Source organism: Camelus dromedarius, chromosome 24 (genome assembly GCF_036321535.1).
Source record: "Camelus dromedarius isolate mCamDro1 chromosome 24, mCamDro1.pat, whole genome shotgun sequence".
In the NCBI taxonomy this organism is placed as follows: domain Eukaryota; kingdom Metazoa; phylum Chordata; class Mammalia; order Artiodactyla; family Camelidae; genus Camelus; species Camelus dromedarius.
This window is the reverse complement of record NC_087459.1, coordinates 14,258,452-14,283,861: the sequence shown is the minus strand read 5'-3', so window position 1 is coordinate 14,283,861 and position 25,410 is coordinate 14,258,452. Positions and strand designations below refer to the sequence as shown.

Sequence of the window (25,410 nt, the reverse complement as noted above, 5' to 3'; positions counted from 1 at the left end):
GGAAGGAGAGATTTCTGGAAAACTGGGTTGCAGGAGCTGGGCCAGTCTGGCGGGCATCACGGAGAGCTGAAGGCACCTGTCAGACGAAAAGGCCCCTGGGAGGCCGTCTCAAGGCTGCTCTGCCACGCCAGGCAGGAATGATGAGCTTGCTGGCCAGCCTGACACGTTACTGCTCGAAAGTACAAAATAAGCAGAGTGCGGGTAACTAAACACTATTTTTATCGCCTTTCCGACATTCTCGGGCCACAGGCAAAAGCTGCTGTGTAAGGGAGGATGGCGGGGAAATGTTTATTCAGAGCAAGGGATGGCCTGAATATCAATGGGGCCCGCGGCGGGGAGGGGGAGGCTGGCTGCAAGGGCTGGCAGGGGCCGGGGCAGAGGCGGGAGGGCAGGACCACGTGAGGAGGCAGCAGGGCTGGCCTGGGCTGGCCTGGGGGGTGGGGGAGACAGGCCCTTCTCCCAAACTCAGCCCTGCCTCCTGCTTCCTTGGGGGAGGGCCCTGACGTATATCTGCCCAGCCCAGGAATCGCCAGGCTCCTTTTTTCTGGGGCACCAGGGACAAAATGGAATCTTCCAGCTCAGGGCCAGTCGGATCTGCATTCTGACAGTTCTGAGCTCCCTCGGGGCAGAACCCTGATCTGCGTGCTCACCATTATATTCCCAGGGTCCAGATAATGCCTGCTGCAGGTATACAGCAGGCATGGGATACATATATCATAAAAGAAGGGCTTATCCAAGGGTCTGGGAGGCATCCATGAACGATGCAGACAGAACTCTTGCTTTCACGGAACTTTATTCCAGCATAAGAAGCCAGATAATGCATACTAAGAATTACAATAATATGCACAAATAATGGGCAGAGTAGGGTAGAGGAGAGCAGGAGAAAGGGGGTTTGGATGCTGGGAGGGGTGCAACTTTTAAAAGAATGTTCAAGGTAGGCTTTGACCTGAGAAGGTAGGATTTAAGCAGAGACTCGAAGTGGGTGCGTGAGCAGGCCGTATGGATATCTAAGGGCAAAGGAAGACGGAAATGAAGTGCAAAGGCCCTGAGGTGACAGTGTGCCTGTCATGGCTCACTTTGACAATGAGGACCAGCAAGGAGGCCAGTGCGGCTGGGATGGAAGAAGAAAAAGAATGAAAAGTAGGAGATTAGGTCAGAGAGGGAGAAGGGGCTAGATCATATAAAGCCTTCTAGAACCCTGGTTCTCAATAGGGGCAGTTTCACCCCTCCTGGGACATCATGCATGTCTGGAGATGTTTCTGGTTGACGTAACTGGGAGTGGAAGGTACTGGTAACTAGTAGGCAGAGCTCAGGGAAGCTGCTAAACCTCCTACACTGCACAGGACAGCCCAGCAAATAATGATATGGCCCAACATGCCACCCAGTGCAAATCTAGACCATTGTAAGGACTGTGGCTTTTGCCCTGAATGAACTGAGATTATTTGCTGAATGAATGAACAACCTTACGACTGCATCAGTGAGAACACAAATGGTAAGTCGGGAGGTGTTTCGTCTTCTCTAGAACCCTTTCTCCTGCTAGAGAGTCAGAATGAAAGAAAAGGGACCTTTCTTCCTGCCAAAAGCACACGGTGGAAGTCCAGGTTTAGAAATGTCCTACTTTATGTGCAACTTAAAAGGAGGCCAGCTGTCCTCTGGCCTGGTGACAACAGAAGGAATTTCTTGGAAAGCTGGCTGCAGTGACATGGAGGTGGCCAGGATCTTCCCAAGTGAAAAAAAAAAAAACAAAAAAACCCCAAATCAACAATAGAAAAACATACTTATTGGGACCTGGGGGTGTGACAGGGGCCCTAGAGGCTCAGTGCTTGGTTCTCCCCACGTGAAGACTGAAGGGCAGGGGCTTAGCTGGTGATTTCTTGAGTGCTATCAACTCCGCTCTCCAAATCCTGGCCAAGCTACTTCCAGAAACCCACAGTCTTGCCTGAGCTTCATGTGGGTGATAGAAGCATGAAGGACCCGAGTTCCCGTTCCTGACTCTGTGTTTGTGAATAATCAAACGCTAATTAGCCGCGGCCCCACGGATGAGGAATTAGACGGGCAAGACACCTAAGAGGCTCTGAAAATAAAACTGCAAGGTGGATCTGACACGAGCGTCAGCAGGGATCACTGGGGATGAGGTCAGCTGGGGCCAGCAGCCCAGAGCCTGGGGCCAAGTGGGAGTGGATTTCTCCAGGGGCAGGCTGACTTTTCAGCTCACACCAAAGACAGAGAAGGACAGATGCATCGCTGAGGTCTGGCCCATCCTCCATCAGCTCACAGATCAATCAAATCAAAGCATTAAGAATCCAGAGGGAGTTTCCAGATCGGCAAGGGCGGAGAAAGGCTCTCCAGGCTGGAGTCAAACTGTCAGGGTTCAATCCTGGCTCCTTGACTTCCTGGCTGTGTTGAATAGTCTAACCTCTTTGAGTCTCAGTTTCCTCATCTATAAAATGGAACCAAATACCAGTAACCAGGAATTGCCCTTGTAAATCATTCTGGTGGGGCAGAGAAGGAATGGAGAAGAGAGAGGTTATATGTACTGGGCTCTGGATTCTGTGCTAAATGTTTAGATGTATTAGCTTGTTAAATTCTCATAACAACCCGATGTGGAACTGGGCGTCCCACTTTAATATGATAATGCTGCGATTTAGAGGGATTAAGCCACTTGCTTGACCAGGGAGTGGAATCCCCTTTTCTCCATGTTGTGTTAGTAACACCACCACACACAGAGCACTCAGGACTTTCCACGTGTGCTGCCATGCCGGGTCCCTGGAACATGCATGAGAGCCAGCTACGTGCGCTGTCACCTGTCCATTCTACAGATGAGGAAACCAAAGCATGGCCCTCACTGTCCCGTTTGCCAGAAGTCTCTACCAGGAAAACAGAGCTCCACAAAGAAAAGTCCAAACAAATGCAAAATGTGGTTTGGGTTAGGCGATGGCCGTGTAAGGAAGGCTGGGTGTCCCACCTAGGGGTGAGGGCGTGGGCTGGGGGTATACTGTGTCTAGTTCAGCACCAGAAGTTTGAGGCCCTGAGATTCACTGCAAACTAAGCAACTACACATCAGGCACCGAGCCCACGTGTTACTTAACCTTCACAGTGAGCCTGAAGGTAATGGCTCTCACTGTTCCCACTTCACAGATGAGACAGCTAAGGCTCAGGAAGGTGAAGCAATTTAAGCTACACAGCTGGCGAATGGATGCATTGGGAATTGAACCAGTTGGTTAACATGACCTTTGAGGCCCCTCAAAGTGTAAGGATGGGAGCTGAGAGTCCTGAGAAATTCTTCCACCAGCAGCCATGTGACCTTGGGACAGTCAGCTGCCCGCACTCTGGCCTCAGTCTTCATCTGATAGGGTAGGAGCTTGACTGAATATCCTTCAGCTCTGACCTCCTGTGCTCTTCACAGATCTGAAACTGGTTCCTCCCAAGGTAAATGCTGTAACCTACCTCAGGGCCTTTGCACTTGCTATTCTCTATACCCAGAAAACTCTCCCCCTAGATACTCTCATGGTTCACTCCTCAGGCAACTGCTCAGAAGATATCTCCTGCAAGAACCTTCCCACACCCCTAACGGGCATCCCCATCCCTCTCATTATGTTCCTTCCCATGCCACTTAAACCTGGGATATTATATATTCACTTATTGTCTGTATCCTTCAACTAGAATGAACTTGTTGTTTATGTCCCATAAACACTCCCGAGTACATAATAGGAATCAGGTAAATATTTGTTGCCTGTGCCCCAGACAGAGTGGGAAAGTGATTAACCTCCCCACCACCATGGAATCCAGCTACATGCAATTAGCAACTTGGCCGCCATGTTTAATCAGCCAATCCAAGTTGGAGAAGACCGTTTGCAGGATGGAAGTGCAGTGGCAGTAAGCCACAGCCAGACTTTATAACCAAAGTAGGCCAGCAGATTCTATTCGCACCAAATACCATTCATGCCTCTTCATCCTGTTAACCAGCTCTTCCTCCAAGAAACTCCAGAACAAACCACCTCCAAATACCATTGGGTTTAATCACTCAGATGATTTTAATAGTGCAGCCGAGTTTTATGACAGGCAACGCTACTGCAGAGAGGGGCTGGGGGCACCCTCCAGTCCCCTTCCCACATCATGGTTTCCTAACTGAGATCATGGTACAGGGGGACCAGTTTTGTCTTGACTCAGCCATAGAAATTCTACCACTAAGGTCTAGGAGAAGCGATTTTAATTTGCCCTCTGCAGCTACTGAACCAGGACCATTCATGCTGGCTGGCCTTGACTGCTAAAGGACAGCCCTATTCCTTATAAGTGAAGGCCAAGGACACTCTGCAGAGTGAGAATCTGCTCTTAGAGAAAGTTTCCAAAGGACTAGCGACAGGGGCAGGATTTTGCTTTCTCCCCAAACTGGTGGGGTATTAAGACCTGGGAGAAGCCACGTGCTTTCCTCCAACCCCTCTTCAAAGCACGTACCCAGGCAGCAGGAATGAGAGCTGGCCGCCCAGGCTTTCTTTTAATGCGATGAGAATTGACGTTCAAAAATAAACTATGCAAAGCCTTGTAGGGATATACCAGATGACACGAAGACAATTCATTGACCAAACGCATAAAAGGTAGCAGGGGTGGGGAGCCCACATCTAAATCAATAACCAGGTCAGGCAGAATGTGGGGGTCAAAACAGTAGCTCGGATGCTCAGAAAGTCATGCAAGTTGCCCTTGGATGGCTTGGTAAGGATTTCAGCATCGTGGAGCCGTTTTTATGCTCCCAACGAAAATGCTGTCTTTTAGCAAGTGCACAGGAACCCCATTTCTAGGAATTTAACCTTCAGGATTGGTTGTACTTAAGTAAAATGACACATATGCAGGGAGCATTATTGCAGCTGAATTCTTAATTGCAAGAGACTGGAATCAACCCCAGCCTTTATGAGCTGTGGCCTGGATAAATAACGTAGGCTATGCTGACACAAATGGAAAACAATGCAGCGATAAAAAGAATGAGGTGACTCCATAGTAACTGGAACAGAGCTGTGGACAAGGTAGACAGACAAGTGAAAAAAGCAAGACACAGAACACAGGTATGGTTCACTGCCGTGAGTTAAGAGGAGTGGCTCAAAGCACAGCCCAGAGCCAGACCGACTCTCTCAGGTTGAATTTCAATTCCCTTTCTCTGGCTGTGGGAGTTTGGGCAGGTTCCTTGACCTCTCTGGGCCTCAGTGTCTTCATCCATCAAATGGACTGTTAAGCAGCAATATATCTAAAACATGCATTTTCAATGGGGGATGATACGATCCCTCAATGGAGCCAAAACTGGCTCAGATAAGTGGTAGTGAAAATAAATCTTAGCTGTTACAATAGTTTGTGGTTCGCCAAAGCACAACCCTACCTGATCAATCTTATCCCTTATTGTTTAATTTCTCTCACTAGGGAGAATTCAAATTAAGTTAAATTTTTTTTTTTCTTGGGAGGGTGACACCGAAAAAAGGGAGGAGACACACTGATGGGCAGTACTCAGCAGCGGGACGCAACGGGGATGACGCTGACCTCGCAATGCTGCTGCGAGGCTTCCACGCGATGACAGCTGCACAGGCCAGAGGGCTGTCTTTTCATCCGGGCCCCGCCGCAGCACCGGGCGGGGGAGGCTAATCTCAACCCTCACTTCTCAGACGAGGAGCCTGTGGTCCCGAGAAGTGATGGGATGGGGCCCATCTTCATCCCTTGGGTCAAGAGCAGAGCCAGAATGTTCGCCTGGTCTCCTTGACTGAGAACTTCCACTTAACGCTCTAGTGGTCCTCGGAGGCCACGTGGTCCAGATGTTCGTGGAGCTGCCCTGAAACCCACTCTGCTGATGTCAGGTCAGCCCAGGCCCAGACACCTGGATGTGTCTCCATCCATTTGAGCGTCAGCGCAAGATGACGCGTCTAGCCCAGGGACCGCTGTGGCCGACGGCCATGAACTCCCATCATGTCATTGTGAGGAAGCCTCAGAGCTGCTGTCCCTTTGTCCTCACAGTGTCCTCTTATGAAGCCCTCTGGAGACACTTCCAATCGACCTGAGCATTAAGAACAGTTCCACCTGCCGTGATCGACGGTCTCGGTCAGTTATTTCGATGCAGGGTGGTGGAGGGGAGCAGATTCCCTTTTCCCGCTGGCTGCCAGAGAGCTCCAAGCCAAAGCGCCAGTTCCCCACGAGCAAGGTCTTCCCGGCCTCTGTTTTACTGTTACTTCTGACTCCAAGGTAAGGCCCCACCATCGTGTTTCCTCCCTTGGCCTCATTTTAATTCATGCAACCTTACTTTGTTTTTATGACTGTCATGCACCCTTCCTAGAACAGGGAAGGGTGTAAGGAGATGAATCAATACACACAGGACTCCAAGAGGTTCCAGAAAAAGCCACCACTGGCAGAAGCACTTGCTGGACTACAGTCACCCAACTCCCCGGGGGCTTTGGAGGGGAAGCCAGGAAGGCGGGGGCTGGCCTTCAGGCCTGGACTGGTGATGAGGGAGGAGACGCAGGTGGGAGAGAAGGTCACCGTAAGGGAAGGGAAGCACGTGTATGGAAGAGCTTTAGCCACGAGGTATCAACAGGCAGATCACCCACTGGGTGCCTGGCTTCTTCATTCATTCAGTCACTCACTCATTCATTCATTCAGGACCTGCCATGTTCAAAGCATCCTGTTCCCTGCACGGGATGCAATGATGAACTGAAAACTGACAGGGTCCTTTGCCCTCGTGAAGATTACACTTACTTCGGAAGTCAGCAAACTGTACCCACTGGGCCACATCTGGCCTGCCAGCTGCCTTCTGTAAGGTTTTATTGGAACAGTGTGTCTACAAGCGCTTTAGATCTGCTCCGGCAGAACTGAGCATGGCCCACAGAGCCCTGGACGTTCACTCTCTGGCCCTTCCCAGAAAGTCTGCCCACCCTGCATTTTACTCGTGAGTATTTAAAAATTTTCAGATCAACAAAATAGGCACTCTGACACCCTCTGGGGACCCCAGTTTTCTGTTCTGTCACATTGGTGCGATCAGCACACCACTGTGGGCATTAAACGGGAGCACGCAGGGGAAACGCTCCGAAATCAGCCTGGAACACAGGCGCCCGAGATAATTTTTTGCTCTCCCTACTGCTGGTACCACAATGGCTGTGAGTAAGAAGAGGGCTAACGTCACCCCAGCACGTCTTGAAAGCGCATTCAGCTTTTTCACCCTGGTTCTAGGAATAGGCAGGATTCCTTGACCTCAGTAATCCAGGCACCTTACGGGATGTTTTACCCTGGTCTCTTGATTTTAAGACGAATATATTTTTCTCACTATTTTCACATTTCTGAAATTGAGGTTCATCTTACAATTAAGGTGGACATATGCTTTGTTCACTTATATTTGCTAAGAACCAGTGAGATGGCAGGCACTCAGGAGATACGAACAAAACACCTATGTGAACAATACATAAATGTACGTGTACATACATGTGGGTGTAAATACATACGTGTGTGTATATATATAGTTCATAGGACAGAAAGTTACGTCTGTGTGGAGTTTACACTGGAACAGGGGAGGCAGACAGTGACAGCACCTAGTCTGTCAGTCGCTAATAACAGCTATGAAGAAAAATGAAGCAGAGCAGAGGGACAGAGAATGGGGGCAGTTTGCAATTTAAACGTGGTGATGTCGAAGCAGGGAGCGTATAGCATATAGCTCAGTGGTAGAGTGCATGCTTAGCATGCACAAGGTCCTGGGTTCAAACCCCAGTACCTCTAAAAATAAACAAATGAATAAACTAATTGCCTCCCTCCCCTCTAAATAAAACAAAATAGAATAAAATAAAATAAAACAAAATAAAATAAAATAAAATAAAATAAAATAAAATAAAATAAAATAAAATAAAATAAAATGAAAGTGGCGGTGTTGGGACGGCCTCCCTAAAGATGGCCAGAGGCAGGCGAGGGAGCGAGCCTGCTGGGATGTGGACGCACCAGGCTGCAGGCGGAGGCAGGGCGGATGCAAGTTCAGGTGCAGAGATGCGTATCTCCGGGAACGTATCTTTCCTTCCTCTCCCCTCACCAAGGCTGTTACTAAGAACAGGTTACCCTCGGATCACAGGAGCACCACGTGGATGGTACAGGCGAGGTGTGAATTAATGAACTGGGATTTGGACTGAGAAGGGGTGCGGCGACGGTACCACGCTGTGTTTCAGCTGGCTCCTCACGCTCAGCTCCTTTGAAACAGCTGACGTGTGTTCTTGGCCCAAAACTGCTATAAGCCTACGTTCAAATGCATCACCTGCCAACAACCTAATAAATCCACAGGTAAGATTCTTTTTTTCCCCAAAAGTCGTGGGAACCAGATGGGTTGTAACTGAAGTTGCAGGACCAGCTAAGCAAGTTCCAGTTCCTTCTTTGCACCTGGCGAGTAAAACTGACTGACGAGGTGTCTGTGTCCACAGAACGTTCTCAGGGCCCTCGAGACAAGTAAATCCCTGTGTGTACATATCCCCCAGCTTTGAAGAGACTGAGGAGAGGACGGGAGAATGGGGTCGTGGCCCTGACAGTCAAGGCAAACGCACCAAGAACGAGCCGCAGATCCAGAAAAGACAAGGCCACGGCATCTGGGTGGCCAAGAAGTCTTGACCCCGAAGCCCACATGCACGTTTACAAGTACACGCCCGAGTGTCCCCTGGGGCCACACTCGGTGACCCGGCCTGTTCCCCCCGATTTAGAGAGGAGGGGACAGAGGCTCAGGGAGGTGCTGACCCCAAAGCTCGCCCAGTCCCCACGTCAGGACGCCCCGGTCTCGACTGTCCGGCACAGGAGGTGTCATTCTCAGCTATGGGTTCAAGTTCACGTGTCCAACATGAGGAGACATCGACAGCTACTAATCTAACCACCTTCACTGATTTCCAGAACAATGTCCTTCTGGATCCTAGAGGACAGCAGCTCAGAATGTGCATGTGTGCGAATGGAGGGGAGAGAGCAGGAAGGCTGGGGGGGGGAGGGGAGGAAAAGGGGGTCAACACGGCCTCTGGGAAGCAAGTGAATCAGGAAGGATGTTGATTGGAAGGGAGGAGAGCGCTGAATCGGGAAGGCGTAAAGCACGGAGGTGGGCGCCACTCAGCGGAGGGGCAATTAGCTCTGTCACACCCTCATGGCTCCTGCAGGTGTCACAAAATCACTGCATAACACAATACTCGGTGATAATAATGATGATGTCACAGAGTATATTTTGCATTTTGTTCTCCAGACCGTTTTATAAAGCGCAGAGGATGAGACACATCTTCCATGAAGACAAGTTAACCAAACCGAGTGCGTGTGTGTTGTGCGCGTGCACGTGTGACTTACAGGGTCAGCTTTTGTTTCCTGGAACATTTATTTATAATACAGAATGCCTTCTCTCTCAATAGTGCTGAACAGATGACGTGTTGCTCTCCTAAAGCATTCATAATGGTAACACCCTAGACCCTGGCTTCCAGGGAACTTTTATTTACAGGTGAAAAGAGCCATGTCTGGAGCCCACACATTTTCCCACGAAATGTGAGAAAGTCAGTGTGCCCACCCACTTCCCAGAGATGCTCGGGCAGCCACAGGGAGCCTGTGTAGGGGTGTTTACCCATTGCTTCTAACCTGCCTCTGACTCACCCATCACTCCTCTGGCCTCGGGCGAGGCTAGCCATGGGGGGATGGGGTGCCGTCTCCAGCTGCAGAGAACGGCTGTGTTAAGTCCCGCCCCTGGCACACCTAGAGGGAAAGCACACCTGACACGGGGAGACAACCATGAAGTCAACCCAGAGGGCCTCTGAGAACCAAAGGGCAGCTGAAAGCTCCTCACTCTCCCTTTCCGTGCAGATGTCATTTTCCAACTAACTCACCAAGTGCATTCTTCTGTTATGAGATGAGATGCGGTGGTGGTACGGACTGAACATTTGTTTCCCCTCAAAATTCATGCGAACATCCTGAGCCCCCTGCAATGGGATGGTATTAGGAGGTGGGGCCTTTGGGAGGTGATTAGGTCATGAGGGTGGAGCCCCCATGAATGGGATTAGTGCCCTTATAAAAGGGACCCCAGAGAGGTCACACCTTCTTCCCACCAGGTGAGGACACAAGGGGGGTCAGTTGGGAGAAACCAGGAAAAGGGACCCCGACTGTGTTGGCATCCTGATCTCGGACTTCTGGACTTCACAACTGTGAGAAATAAAAGTTTGTTGCTGATCAGGCACTCAGTCTGTGGCATCCTGCTGGAGCAGCTGGAGCTGACTAGAACAGGCAGGGATACATCATACGTGTATTTAAAGGAAGACAATTCAAACACAGGTGGATGGGTGGGAGGGAAAAAAGTGAGAGAACGGGTAAAAGTGAGAGAGTTGAAGAGAGAAGGAATGAGGGAGAAACAGAATATACAAGAAAAGAACAAAAATGCAGACCACGCAGGATTCCTGCCCTACATGCTGACTTGTAAACCCAAACTCCAAGTACGATGCAGTTCCCCTTACATGTGTGTTTCTCTCTATGCACTAGAGGGACTTCTGAAAAATTGGATATGAGCAGGAGTTTTCTAAAAGTCCTTGCTGCATACATCTTCGAAAGCTCACAACTTAAAGTATCCATCTGTCTTAGTCCGTCTGGGGTGCTATAACAAAACATCACTGACTGGGTGGCTTAAAGAACAGACATTCATTTCTTATACCTCTAGAGGCTGCTAAGTCTGAGAGCAGCATGGCCTGAGTGAGAGTCCTCTCCTTCCTGACTCGCAGATGGCTGCCTGAGTCTCACTGTGTCCTCACATAGTGGACAGAGAGCTCTGAAACCTCTTCCTTTACTTATAAGGGCACTAACCCCATCCTGGGGGTTCTACCCTCATGACCTCATTGAGCTATAATTACCTCCTAAATGCCTCGCCTCCAAATATCATCACATTGAGGGGTTAGGGCTTCAACATATGAATTTGCAGGGGCATGGGTGCAAACATTTCGCATCTCCAAACCCATTCACAAAGACAAGGATCCCTTGGGAAGATGGACTATTAGTTCCCAACGTCTAAAATGTATTTTTTTGGTAAGTTTGAGTTTCCAAGTCTTGAATATTCTTATATTCGTGAGCCAAAGGGTATGGGAGGCATGTATGCCAGCCTCCTCATTATACAGATGAAGGGTCTAAGGCCCAGAGAGGCAAAGCAACTCAACCAAAGTCACACAGCTCAAGGGAGTCAGAGCTGAGCCTTGAACCTGAGAGTCTGGTCTCTCCGGCGGTACACGTCCGGGTGGTTACTCACCTGTGCTGCCTGAAACAAATGGGCCAGTGCCTGGGCCTGGGAATCCACTAGTTATACGAGCCTATAGTTTGAACATCCTATTTTCTGGAAGTCAAAAACGACATCCCCAGGGTGTTTCTTTTTCATTACAGGAGTCATCTCTATTTTATTTGTATTTTGCAGCAAAATGATTTAAATCAAATGTGTTTGGGCACAGAGGAAATCTGACCTGAAAGAGGGTTTCTGTGGCAGAATGAGAGCCAGCAGATACTTATATGCTGCCTTTCTGAGGCCAGTAACATCCTCCGACAAGGGGATCCATCAATACAACTTTCATAAGGGCTTCTCTGCACAGTGAGGTGGAAAATCTTTCCAATGACTCCAGCCCATTTGTAACTTCGCCCTGAATAAAAGAAGGGATTGATCGGGGCTTGGACTGCTTCCCTGCCCAGGGGCCTTCCTGCGCCCTAGGAGGCAGAATCTGCAGATGGAATTCAATCAGGCAATTGCTCCTGGAGGGAGTGCCCCGTTGGGGCCAGCTCGGCCTCTGAAGTGTGGGCAGGGACGAGCCGAACGTGCTCAGCCTCCTGTGCTGGGTCTGCAGAGGGACTGATGCCCAGAAGTCTCTAAAGTAAAGAGGCTCAAAGCAGATCCCAGGGACGGCTCGCCACTGGGTGTTCAGAACATCAGATCCACCCCCCCACTCGGTGATCTCCCATGCACGGCCAGCGTAATACAGCCTCGGCGCATCCATCAGCCAATCGGTTGACATTTCTTAAGAATCCACTGAAGGGCCAGGCTCAAGAGAGCTCGAAGGCTCCGTAACAGGGCAAAGGAGTGTGGGGGGCTGAGAAGGGTGGCCCGTTCCTCCAGACGAGTCCACGACCCCAACCTCCTCACACGGCGGCCGAGGTCCTGAGCGCTCCGTCGGCTGGGCTCAGGCTGGCCCGTCGGCTGGGCTCACGTCGGCCCGAGTCAGTCTTAGATGCTCCTACTTGCTAACTAACATCTCTTGAGCAACCGACTTCTCCCTCTGGGCCGTGCTTCCCTTTTCTATAAAACTGGCATGTCCTCCTGTCAAACATATTGTTATTAAAGCATTTGAATAGTCTAATAAAGCTCCAATAGATTAAGTTCAGAAAATAAATGGGAGAGTCACTTTAGAGTTTTCTGCTCTCAAAATTATCCTGATTATTAAAAAGTGCTGGAACTTAAAAAAAAAAAAACAAAAAAACAAAACTAGCATGAGGCCGCTTATCTTAGGGCAGTGTTTTCAGTTTGGGGATGGGGCAATTTTGCTTCCCAGGGGCCATTTGGAAATGTCTGGAGACATCTCTGGCTTTCACAACTGGGGGAGGTAGGGCGGGGTGCCACTGGCTCCTAGTAGGCAGAGGCCAGGGATGCTGTTAGACAGCCTCCAGTGCACAGGACAGCCCCCTCGCCCCCACACAGTAAAGAAAGAGCCAGCAGTGTGACAGAGTTGACAGCACATACCTTAGAGGTTGCTGCATGAAGTCCCTGAGACTGTGAAACATGGGGGACAGTCCAGGGCCAGGCACAGGGCAGGCCAGGGTGAAGGGAGCTTCTGCCCTTCTCCTCTGCAAAGCGCTTCCTCCTGACCAATCCACTCCCCACGCACCTCCCTGTAAGGTGGCGGCAGGACTCCCCGAGAATTGGGACTTCTCACTCCGTTCCTCTAAGGGGACTGGGGTGCAGAGGAGACCAGAGCTCCACCTGCCTCCTCACAGGCTGGCTCAGTCCTCAGACACCTGCCCACACCCCTGCAAACCAACCCACACATCACCCCAGTCCCTAACTTCTCTCCTACTTCCTGGGCAAGAGAACTTGAATGAGATCCTTCTCTTCTCCAGGCGCCACTGTTGGGATAAATGGGATCAGAGAACCTAATTCAAATCAGAGGTGCCATGAGGTGTGGAAATCAGTATCCTCCCCAGTACCTGGCACACAGGAGATGCTCAGTAAGTGGGCTTGTTTTCCGCAGAGGAAATAATATCTATTTCCCCTCATTGTCAGGAGGACTAGAGGTCAAATACAAGAGCGGGAAGCACGGTGCCTGGTGCCACAGCTGATGCTCCAACCTTGGTGGCTGGAGACAGACGAATGCAAACATGAATGGCAAGAAGAAATGAAGGTTCGGGGGAAAGCAAACGTCCAACGCGGAGCCTAGCACGCGTGGAGAGCTCACAAGATCTATTTGCCCAGGGGGAAGTGCAAGGGGCTATAAAAGGGTTTCTCAGTCTCAGAATTACTGGCACTTGGGGCCAGATGATTCTCTGCCACTGGGGGGCTGTCTTGTGCGGGGTAGGTGGCTGGCCACTACCCGCTAGATGCTGACAGCATCCCTTCCCTCCCCGTCCTGGGCTGGAGACAACCAAAAATGTCTCTGGACTTTGCCAAACTTCCCCGGGGGCCGGGGAGGGGGGTGCATAATTGTCCGTGGTTGAGAACCACGGGTCTAAAGTGTCTGACGCTATTTGTTGGAAGAAAGTAGGGGCAGAGGAGTGAGGGCACGGGGCTGAGCTGCCGCCCCCCACTTGCCTTCAACTGCTCTCACTCATGAGGAACCAGTAGGAAAGAGCTGTCCAGAGCAGACACCACTCGGTTTCGCTGAAGGACACGGCTGCTACGAGGGCACACTGCTTGTGTTCTGCTCTGTGAAGAGGTCAACTTTTCTGAGAACCTATTTCTCCAGCCCCTGAAGATTTCACGTGGATAGCGCAGTAAACATCCCCGCCACTCAACCTGCCTCTCATTCCTCTCCCTTCAAAGGAATTCTTTGGAAGCATTTCTCATCCCAAATGGTTTAATGCTCCTATTTTGGGGATGAGCCGCGGCAGTCAAGAAGATTAAGGGGTATGGAGTTAAGCTGTGGGTTTGTGGCTTGGGTGTTAGAGGTGGCAAAACCTGTGCTTCTTTCGGCAGATGTTTACGGAGGCTAGGAAGAGAGACGGTAGAATGCACAGGTCACAGAAGCACAGGTGAGGGGGCCCCAGGGAGCAGGTATGGCAGGGAGAAAGGTCATGTGAGCTCAAAGGCAGCTGGGCTTGGAAGCTGGTGGAGGGAGAACATCTCCCCTGTAAAGATGGACTCAGATGGAAACTTCCAGGACCTGCCTTTAGGAATGAGCTAGAACTGAACCGAATCTCTGGACACTTTCTGAACACCTTCCTCTTCCTTACATCCCAGTTCCGATCCTTCGCCCAGTCCTAGATCTCCCTTGGCTCCATCCACCTCTCTCCAGCTCCACCACCACCTGCACCTAGACAAGAGCTGCAGATTCCTGAGCCCCTGCAAGCACCTTGCCCATCCATCCATCCCTTCTCTACCCAGCAGCCAGAACCATCTTCTGAAAGACAAATCGGATGCTACTCCTTCACTCAAAGTCCTTCCATTTCTCCCTATTCTTCTTAGGACAAAGATCAAGTTCTGACTGCAGCCTGCAGAGCCCTGCTGGGCACTGCCCCGGCCCCACCCTCCCAGCTCTCTCCTGCTTCTTAGCTTTCTCTCCAGTCATTATGAGTTGGAACGAGTTCCCACTCAGACCAGGACCTTTGCACATGCTGCTTCCACTTCCTCAGTTAATACATAATAAATCTACACTTCCTTCTTTCACCTTAAATGTCACTTCCCCAGGGAAATTCTGCTGAGCCTCCTGGGTCATGTGCCACAGCTGAGCAGCCTTCATCTCACTGCATTATCCCTGTCCTACTCAGTGACAGACATCTGTCCCCAGACAGGCGGGCAGTGACACTGTCCAAGGGCAGGGTGTGAAACTATTTTGCCCACGAGCGTGTCTTTGCTCCCACTCAGGTTCAGTAAATGTTTGTGAAATAAATACATGCAATAATAGGGAAAGGAAGAGAGAGGCCTGCTCCAAGATTAGACAAAGAATGTCCCTTTCAGGGGCCATGTCCCATGGCTCCCTGCCCAGACACTGTTAGGATAAAACGGGGGCCAGGCAGAGCGTGCTGTCTGCCTGCCTGGGCTGCCTGCAGACTGCCTCTCCCCTCCCCACCTTACAATCATCCCTTTTCCAGCAGCAGCTGATGAAGATGGGTTCTCACTGCCCACCCTCCCTGTGCTCCAGAGAAGGACTGCCCTTCAGTAAAGGAAGTCGGCCCCTGCAAATCCACCCCTTGTTTCACCCACAACAACAAATCGCCAAGCTCCTACTGCCCAGGCATTTGAAAGGAGGTGTGGACCCGGCCTCCTGGATCCCAGCAGCATCCGCATCACCTGGGGGCCAGCTGGAAATGCACACTCCCAGGCCCTGCTCCAGGCCTGCTGAACCAGCTATGCACTCGAACAAGAGCCCAGGTGATCTGCTTTAAAGCGCGAGACACACGGGGCTACAGCAGGCTCCTCAGGGCCCCCTGGGGGGTTTGCTACACTGCGGATCACCCTACCCGACCCCTCACCTTCTAATTCAGGAGATCGGGGGTGCAGTGAGATGATCTGCATTTGTCTCATGTTCCCAGTGATGCCCACGCAGCTTGTCCATCCAGGACCGTGTTTTGAGAACAACTGCTTTACAGCCTTGTGGGGGGCGGTCCAGGTAGAGGTCAGGGGGAGGGAGCCTGGAGGCCAGAAGCTCCCCTTGACCTGCAGGATCCCTCGTGGCACAGCACCATGAAGGATGGAACAAAACACCCTCGAATTCTCCTCCTCCTCATCACAGCTCATTCTCATGAGGTTCATACCATGCATCAAGCCTTGTCCTAAAGCCTTACATATGTTAACACATTTTTCTTTCTTCTTCAGCTTCTTAAAATAAATAACTATAAATGCACAGGAAGTTGCCAAGATGGTACAGGGAGTTCCGTGTTCCTTGGCCCAGCTCCCCTCCCCACCCTGCCGTGGTGACATCCTATGTAACGGCAGTGCAATGTCAGGGCCAGACAGTGGCCCTCAGTACAGTGCCGCTCACCAGGCCACAGACCTCATTTAGTTTTCACGTTTCCCTTCCACTCACTTGTGTGTGTGCATGTATGTGTGTGTTTACTATTTATTCCTCACCACAACCCTATGAAGATCTCATTTTGCAGATGAGGAAACCAAAGCACAGAGAGAATAAAGTAACTTGCACAGGGAGGGGCGGGGGGCAGAAGTAAATCCCGGAAGTCTGGCTCAAAGCTGATACTCATCACTGCTTCTCCGGCAAGCTCTGGGATTTAATGTACACCCTCACGGCTCAGGGATGTTGCTGGGGGTATCCATAGCTGAAAGGACGGCTGGGTGTCAAATGGAAGCTCCAGGCCCTTCCCGAAGGACCAGATCCTCTGGGAGAAAGCCCACAGGCAGGGGCCGAGTGGTCTCCGCTGGGGGAGAGGGCTGTGGCCACAGACGCCCTGCCCCGTCGGCTCCCAGGCAGCCTCGCTCCAGCTCAAAGGCGCTCCCTGTCTGCCAGGTCTGCCCCCAGGTACCTGGTCTGGTGATGTTCGCAAGGCTGGCCTGGGCTGTCTGCCAGCATCAGGACCAGACAAAAATCTGCTGTTCCACGTCCCAGCCCCTGCCCTGGCGCCTGGCAACCCCACAGAGGCCGGCTTGTGAGGGCAGGAAGCAGGAGGCTGGGCTGGTCCACCAGCCTCTGGGCCCCTGGCTGCGGGGCTGGGGCGGGGGTGGCCAGGAGCAGGGAGAGGGGACACAGTGAGGCCTGACACCACCCAACAAGGCCTCCCTCACAACTGGGCCTCCAGCCACCACCTTCGCGGCCAGCGACCTACCAGACAAGGCTCCCCTTTGCTGCTGGCTACGATGGCATGCGGGGCTCCATGGAAGGGAACGTTCCCTGTGCTCACAAACACATAAAGATGAACCACGGGTGTGGACAGGACCGCCCAGTCCCACGTACCCCGCTTGATTTCTGGCCGGGTAGGCGGGGCTGTGGGTGAATTCTTTCCTTCTTCAGCGCGGCGTTCTCGTCACGTTGCTCTAATGCTGGTGGTGTTGTTAGGCTAAAAAAGGTTTCTTTTCATGAAGGAAAAAAAAAAAATCAAACCACAGGGGGAAAAAAGTTAAAAAAAATCCACTATGGCCCTGGGGATGAATTTTGCCAAGATGTGGAGCCACTACCGTGAGGGCATGATCAATCAGCTCACTTCGTAGCCTCTCTAAGCCTCAGTGTCCCCAACGGGAAAGTGTGAACTCCTGGGAGGATCCACCCCGAACTGCTGACCCCCAGAGCTCTGCTGGGGGGAGAGTGGGACTGAGGGGGCAGGATTAAGGGTGGGTTGTCTTTTACTTCTATTCTGTCCAGAGATTCGAAATGCAGCCCCGGACAGGGCACATCACTGAGTCACAGTCATCGGTTATCAGTCAATCTACCCTGGGAGGGTCGGGAGCGCGGGACAGGGTTTGTTCAGCCAAAAGAACATGAAAACCCAATTGTCTGAAAACATTCCCCAGGTCAAGCCAAACTTGTTGACTCACTAGTTACTAGTTTTGACTTCTCAAGTCAACCCTTCTCCAGGAACCATTTCGGGAGCTCTCTGTGACCCTTGCATCGAGAGACTGGGGAAAAGTTCTGCAGCGACAGGCCCTGGGGTAATGAATCGTGGTCCTGGAGCATCCATCCGGCTCCCCACTCTTTGGCAAGCAGGCTGGTGAGGCTCTGACTCTAGGAGTACCCCAGACCCACCCATCACCCCACACAACAGCACCCTGGTGACACAGAGAAGGATGTCATTTTCAGAGCCCCCTAGAAGCTACTGGATTCTAGATCGCAGAACATGAATTGTAAGATGGTGCCAGTGGCTCCCTTCTCATCGCCCCCCCGACCTCCACCAATTGCTTCTCCATGAATAGCATCAATAGCGTCTGCTTTCCAAAAGAACCCATACTAGGTGGGGAGATGGACACAAAATTAAGTTAGCACAGAATGTGGAAACCAACTTAAAATTTATACCCACCCATTCCATAAAAGGCAGACCTGCAATGAAAGACACAGAAGCCAGAAAAACCACTGCACTAGAGACAGAAAATCAACAACCACACTGAAGGAGGGGAAAGTTCAGAAACCAAAGCTAATGGAATGATTATGAGTGACATCAGAGGAGGCACTGAGCTTCCTGGTGGCCAAAGCAAAAAGGGAAGGCTTGTATTCTGTAATTAACAATCTGATACTTGGAAGCTTAGCCAAAGAAAAGAGAAAAGTTCAGTCCTGGTGTGATGTGCCAGCAGGTGTGAGTGAGGAGGAGGCAGTGGTAACGAGGTCCAGAGGTTAGTGGCAGCCTGGCCAAGGATGAATCTGGCTTATACTCCAAGTGGCACGAGAGCCACTGGTAGGCTTTCTGCAGAGGCATGACCTCATCTGACTTATGATTTAAAAGGGCAGCTCCAGAAGCTGTGCTGAGAGTATCTGCTGAGGGGCGGGGGACAAAGGGAGAAGGAGGGAGGCAGATTCATGCCTCTTTCCTTCAGTCCCCTCCCTTCAGCTACCTCGATCTCCACCCACTGCTGGTCCTGTGCCTTTGTCATCCTGGGCACCTGCACATCCTGCTCTTCCTCCACCCTCATCCTTTGCACCTCAGCTCAAATGCCAGCCCCTGGAGAGCCCTTTCCCAAGCGCTTATCACATGCAGGACCTCCCTCAACTCCAGACCTGTTCTCCTCCCCAGCACCCAGTCCCTGCGGGTCCTGGTTGCAGCCTTGGTTTCCTTATTAGCTGATTTGGGCCCATCTCTCCACCAGGACGTCTGGTATTTCATGAAAACCAAGATATGATTTCCTCTGCGTTTCCTCCAGTGCCATACATAGCCCAGGACCTGACACAAAACAGGTGCTTAATAAATTCTGGTGAAAAAGTGAACCCAATGAGGTAGACACAGAACGATTCCTAAGTTAGGAAACAGAAGCTCAGCGAGGTCACTAACCTGCTAGTGGGTCCCAGGTCTGCATCCAAGGCCAGGGCCCTTGAACCTTATATATCCAGGTGCTCTGGACTCACATCAGAAGATCTGGCCCCGATTTTACTCTGCTGATTCTAACCCCTGGATTTAATCAAGATCTTGTGGACATGGGGCCAACAAGAATGTGAAGACTATTGGCCAGGTTTCCAGAAGAGGGTTAGGAGGTTGCAGCCGTCCCTGGGTCAGGCCCCAGCGGAGTGCAAGTGCCAAGGGGGATTAGGCAAGACCCCACCTGGCCGGCTGACCACACTGCCGCCGTGGTCCACTACTCCCAACACAAACTGTCCTCTCTGAAGACACAGCCTTTATCTGATCAATTTTCTAGGCTGCAACAACCAAACAGTGGAATCCACAGGAAACTAAGCTTATTGACTCAGTCTTTGGATACCACATGGAGGAGAGATATTTACACATGTCATCTGGGCCCGGGGGACTGTAGATTACTGGCAGTGGGCATTTACTGAGTTTTGAATGACAGCTGGGGGCCAGAGCTGGGGGGACTCAGCTACCCCGCTTCCTCACTCCTTGTAGATTTCTGACTCAGGGTCCCTTCTGCTGAGGCCCTGTTTTACCTCCACTTGACCGGCTTAGCTAGTAGAAGGATTTGGGGTAAACCAAATTTTCCAAAGAACCTGGTATCCGAAAGAACTGACTTATAAACTGCAGGCAGATTTAATGGGCCTCTCATTGCTGGCAGCAATGAGCTGTGATGTGATTCCATCTCTAGGTGTTTGCCTCATGCCCTCTCTTCATGGTTCTTTGAGCTGTAACTTTGCCTGAGGTCATATATGACTGGAGAGGAAAGGCAACCTTTGAGATTCATGGTGGATGCACCAGAAGTCTGGGGAATAAATGCTCAAATAAAAAGTAATTGTAAATAAATGAGGACACCAACAGCTAACATGTAGGGGACCCAGCACATGTGCCAGGCACCGTACGGATATTTACATGCAGTATTCCATTAACCTCTTGGGTTCTTTGGTAATTAAAATAAAATTCAAGCTCCTTATCATGGCCTGGGACCCTATGGGATCCGGCAAGTGGCCGCCTCTGTCAGCTCCTCTCTCCTCCCCACACTCATCACTATGTTTCAACCATAAGGCCAAGCTCAGTCCTGCCTCAGGACATTTGCACAAGCCCCTCCCCTGCCTGGAGTACTCTTCCCTACATCCTTGAATATCTGTCCGATTAACTCTCATGATTAGAAGCTGGGCTCAAATACCACCTACCCCACACAAGCCATTATCCATCTCATTACCCTGTTGAACCCTTTCCATAGAATCTTTCCACATCCTGGAAGTTGCTTACTTATGTGTTTGCTTAGGTGTTTACAGAGTATTATTTCTTCTCGCTGAGCTCCATGAAGTCAAGGACCTTGGACTCCCAATATGCCCAATGCCTGGGGCCACGCTGGCACAGAGCAGATACTGAATAAATCCTCAGGGAAGGAATGATAGGGAACTGGAAACTGGAACCTGGGTTTGGCTGATCTCACTCCAAAGCCTGGGTTCTGAAGCACTCAGTAACACTGCCTCAGCACAGGCCACCCTGCTGAGTCAGCTGGACTTCCAAAGACAACACCACGGTCTAAAGACACGCTGATGCATGTGGAGCATGCAGTGCATGTGCAGGGAGGGGTGAATTTCACCAGAAGGCTGAGATGTTATTTTGTTTGAAAAACCACTTCCTAAGAAATCACCTTGGTTCCGATGTCAACACTTCCCTAACGGACAGGGTAGGGGGTCCTGGCTTGGTTCTCTTAAGTTGCTCGAGGTCTGTTTCCTACGTGCTAGGATCAAGTTGGTGCTGCAGCAAAACACAATGTGCAACGTCATGCAATACAGGCTCCAATGATGTACATCCCAAACGCTACTGCAGTTCAGGACCTGGCCCCTGAATTCAACCACCAATGCTACAAATGTGTATAGTGAATTTCCAGGCACTGTGGACCACGCAGAGACAAGTCAGAAAACCATGGTAGAAGAAAATGTGGCTGTGTTGTCCAGCAGCCTGAGCTTTCCTTCCGGGGCTCTGCTTACTCCCTTCCTGGGGGAGCCTGAAAGAACGGCCCCCACTTGCTAGGTCTCGGTTTTCACGCGTGTAAAATGAGGACAAAGACTGTCCGTCTATTGTGAAGGGCTTACTTTCAAGGCCATGTCCAGAAAGACATGGGAAATATCTATTACAGAGCCTGGCGCTTCACAGACAGCTAGTAAGTGGTCATGAAAGATTTATTAAATGCCTGCGATGTTCAAGTGCAGCAGGTACCTCGTTGGAGTTTTCTCTGCCTCTTAGATCCTAGAAGCAGGACAGAGAGAGTCCTGTCTTCATGGCATTTTCCAAACCTCGTGTCAGAAAGCACGCTCCCTTCTCCGATAGACTTTTACCATTTTTATGCTAATAAATAGCCTATGACCAGTCCCAAAGTAACAGTCTATTCATTTTCTTTTCCCTAGAGCAGTGGCTCTCAACTGGGGGCAGTTTTGCCCTACAGGGGTATTTGGCAACGTCTGGAGACACTCTGGATACCACCACTCGGGGGACGGGATGCTACCGTCATCCACTAGGTGGGGACCAGGGACGCTGCTTAAACACCCTAGAGTGCACAGGACAGCCCCAAATAGCAATACTGCTGAGGCTGGGAAACCTTGCTGTACAGTCACCCTTTCTGTGAGTGTGGGGAGGACAACAGAGGCGCGCTGACAATAAGAAGAAAGAAGAAAGAACCGAGGGAATTTGTTATTACCGAATACCAACCTCTTAGCCACGTGCCAAGCAGACATCTCATGAGTAGTGACAACAGCTACCAGTCTCTGAGCACCTACAACGGCTACGGGAGGACCAAGCCCCCCGATGTGCCTTACGTAACCACAAGGCGATTCTTAGGGGATGTTGTCCCCACTTCACCCATAAGAAAGCAGGCGCAGCCAGGCGAGGTAACCAGGCTAAGGTCACAAAGCTTGCACGCAACAGATGGAGATTTTAGCCCATTCTGTGTGAGTCTAAAGTCAAGGCTGCTCCAGCTAACACTTCTGGAGCCTCACCATAAGCCAGGCAATGGTCCAAATGCTTAACACATATCAGCTTAATTCATCGCCACAACTCTGTGAACAAGATATCACTATGGTTATCCTCATCCTCCCCATTTTACAGCCGGGAAACAATGAGGCAGAGTGGGGTGAAGCCACTGGAAGAACTTCACACAGCTGCTAAGTAGCAGAGATGAGATTTGAATCCAGGGAGCTCATATCCAGAATCTGGCTCATTCCTACCACACTCTACTGCCTCTAAGAGAAGGATGAAAAAGAAGGATCAAACTCCTCCCTGCCTCAGGACCTTTGCATCAGCTGTTCCCTCTGCCTTAAACACCCTTCCTCTAACCTCTTTGTCCAGCTCACTCTTTTTAACCCATTGGGACTCAGCTTATACACCTCACTTCTCTGGTCAGCCCTCAGACCAGGTGAGTGACCTCTGTTAAACCCCCTCCTAGGCTCCATCACAGCATTCCACAGCTCACAATGAACTCATCACTCCTGCAAGTGTTTGATTACCATTGGTCTCCTGCTCTGGACTATGGACTCCGTACGGACAGGGACCATGCCTGCCTTGCTCAGTACCGCACCCCTGGGCTCCTGGCATGATGCCTGGCACCAAAGAAATGCTTTAAAAAGCTTGTGGTTGAATGCATGAAGCCAAGACAACAGCTGGTGCCTGTCCAGTCCATTTCTCCATCCCCAGAGAGGGACAGAGCCACCCAGTGGGGCCTGTCCAAACGCCTCTAGGACAAGGCAGGGCAGCAGAACACTCCACGCCAGCCGGCGGTGGGGGCCATAAACCAACTCCTCGGAGCTATCTCTTCTTCATGGTAGCTGGTCTTTGTCATTTTCTAATCAACGCTGGTTGAGCTCTCATTCATTCTCTGTGCTATCCCTCTCCAGAAGGGAGAAAGGCTCTGTTTACTGGGGCAGCGCGTAGGGGACAGGCCTTTTCTTCCTGCTGTATTTAATGCTGCTGCTAATCACGGAGATTAGACTAAAACAATTACAACAGCTAATTAAAGAACAATGCAGTTTTTGGCATCTTCGCGCAGACGGCACCATTGGGAATTCCTAACTCGGGCAAAGCAGGGATAATTAAAACCCCGGCTCGACTCTCCCCACTCCAGCAGCTGGATCACGCTGATTAAACTGCAAATAAAACACATGAAACCAACACTTTGTAGTCGATCCAATTTCACTTAAAAGGGCTTTTAACTGATTCATAAACAGAGATGCCGTAAACAGCATATTATTTAACTAAAGCCAGTTATTTCGTCATCTCCGTTTGTTTTAATCCCAGCACTGGACTTGGGCGCGATTCGCCCAGGGGACATTAGGCGGATGGAGTCTGAGGACCCGCACTCCAAAGCGTGACGCCACTCAGCTCTTGACTCTCCAGCAAGGATAGACGGCAGGGATAGAGAGGGTGTCGAAGTGTAGCGAACGTGAAAAAAAATGAAGTGTTTAGCTTTAAAACATACTTAAGTTGTTCAGAGGCAGCCAACTTCAGACCTAAAGTGCAACCAGTAACTACTAAGTAAGAAAAAGCCTTCCTCTCCAGCTAGGGAAGGTGTGTCCCAACAGCTGGATGCAAAAGGGTGTTTGCTTTGAGACCGTAGCTCAGATCCATCCCGGGACACACTTCTCAGCTCATTCTAACCAGCATGGTTCTGGGGTTTGCTAGCCCCCTCCTCCCTTGCTACCAGGAGATGGGGGCGGGGAGACGAAAAAAGAAGGAAGAAGAGGAAAGGGGAGGAACAGAGAAAACAAAAGGCAGGCTCATTGAGAGCAGCCAAAAAGGAGTAGAAAAAGACTAAAAGGACAGCAAGACAGCAGACACAGGGGTTTTAAAAGCCCTGCACCGTCCGTGTGGGGAGGATCAGAGAGTGAGACTCTGCCCTCCTCGTGCTGGAGCCCCGGTGCTGGCTGCGCTCCGGAGCGATGCTTCTCCGTCCAGCTGGGATGAAAGGCCTTTCCCTCCTCTCTATCTTAGACTGATCACTTTGTAAAATAAAACAAAAAATGAAGTATTGATTAAAAAGAAGAAGAAAAAAAAAAAAACTCTCAAAGTTTCTAAAAGCTTGCCTTCAATTTCTGAAGTTGTCTCAGGGCGGACGGAGACAAACACTTTGTGACTGGCCCTGATCCAGGGACCTCACTTTGAGGAGCTCCTTTCCCACAGTCCCTGGGAATGCGCTTAATCAGATTCGTAATACTCTATGTAATGTTCACCACATGTTGTTCAGCAACCAAAAAAAAAAAAAAAAGTAGGCTTTCAAATGCATATAAATGTAGGAAACAAAGACCAGAAAGAAAGACCCTGAAGATTATATTTCAGATTGATGATTTTACATCTTGTCTTCCTTCTACTTTTTTCAAGCTTTTTGAATAAAAACACCGTTTTCTTCTTATTAAAAAAAATCATTAAAGCGATTTTTAAAAGAACATTCTATCTATGAAGGCAAAGGAATACGATGCTTTATCATAACATGACAGTGATTTTATATAATTATTTATGATGTTATAATAAGAAGTATATACATTATTATATAAAGCAGGATAATATGGTTCAATGAAAGTCATATAACCACATGCAGCCACATGATGGAATTTTATACAGCCAATAAATATGACGTTTACAAAGAATACTCTGTGATTTAAGGAAATGCTTTTGCAATTTGCTTGAACATCAAACCGCCAATACTCAATCCTTTTTGACCTACAAAAACAGCAATTTCATATGGTTTAACCTAATCCAATGTTAAATGGAACATAAAGATTCAATGAATAGACTCTGAGATCAACTATGTAAAAAATGTGCATGCTTGGAAAAGCAGATTGGAAAAAATACGCAAAAACCGTGGCATGGTGATTTTTTTTCTTCTTGGTCATTTTCCAAATTTCTAACCATGAGAATGTATTACTTTTGTAAGCGGGGAAGAAAATGCCATTCAGTTCTTTCACTCAGGAAAATTGCTAGCATTTTTTGAGAGTTTTATCCTAATTTTTATACCATCAATAAGAATTCCATTATAGTAAATAGCCTCTTTCAAATGTTATGGACAAAACTGGTTATGAACCCTGTGTGCATGTGTGTAGAGGGAAGGGGGATAAATGGTCGATTTAAATTCATCAGTATTAACTGCTTAGATTATTATTAAATTTGCTCAACAGCTCTACACATGAACTGGGCAGGAAGCACCATCTCTATGTAGGAGAAAGA

At 50.0% G+C, this 25,410-nt stretch overlaps 1 protein-coding gene and 1 long non-coding RNA gene across 4 annotated transcripts in view; both read right to left on the bottom strand.

The window, feature by feature from the left end:
• Window positions 1–25,410, bottom strand: part of XYLT1 (xylosyltransferase 1) — a 292,323-nt gene that overhangs the window by 155,883 nt on the left and 111,030 nt on the right. The window lies entirely within an intron of this gene.
• LOC135319208 (uncharacterized) overlaps window positions 1–25,410 on the bottom strand; it is a 49,235-nt gene that overhangs the window by 13,755 nt on the left and 10,070 nt on the right. The window lies entirely within an intron of this gene.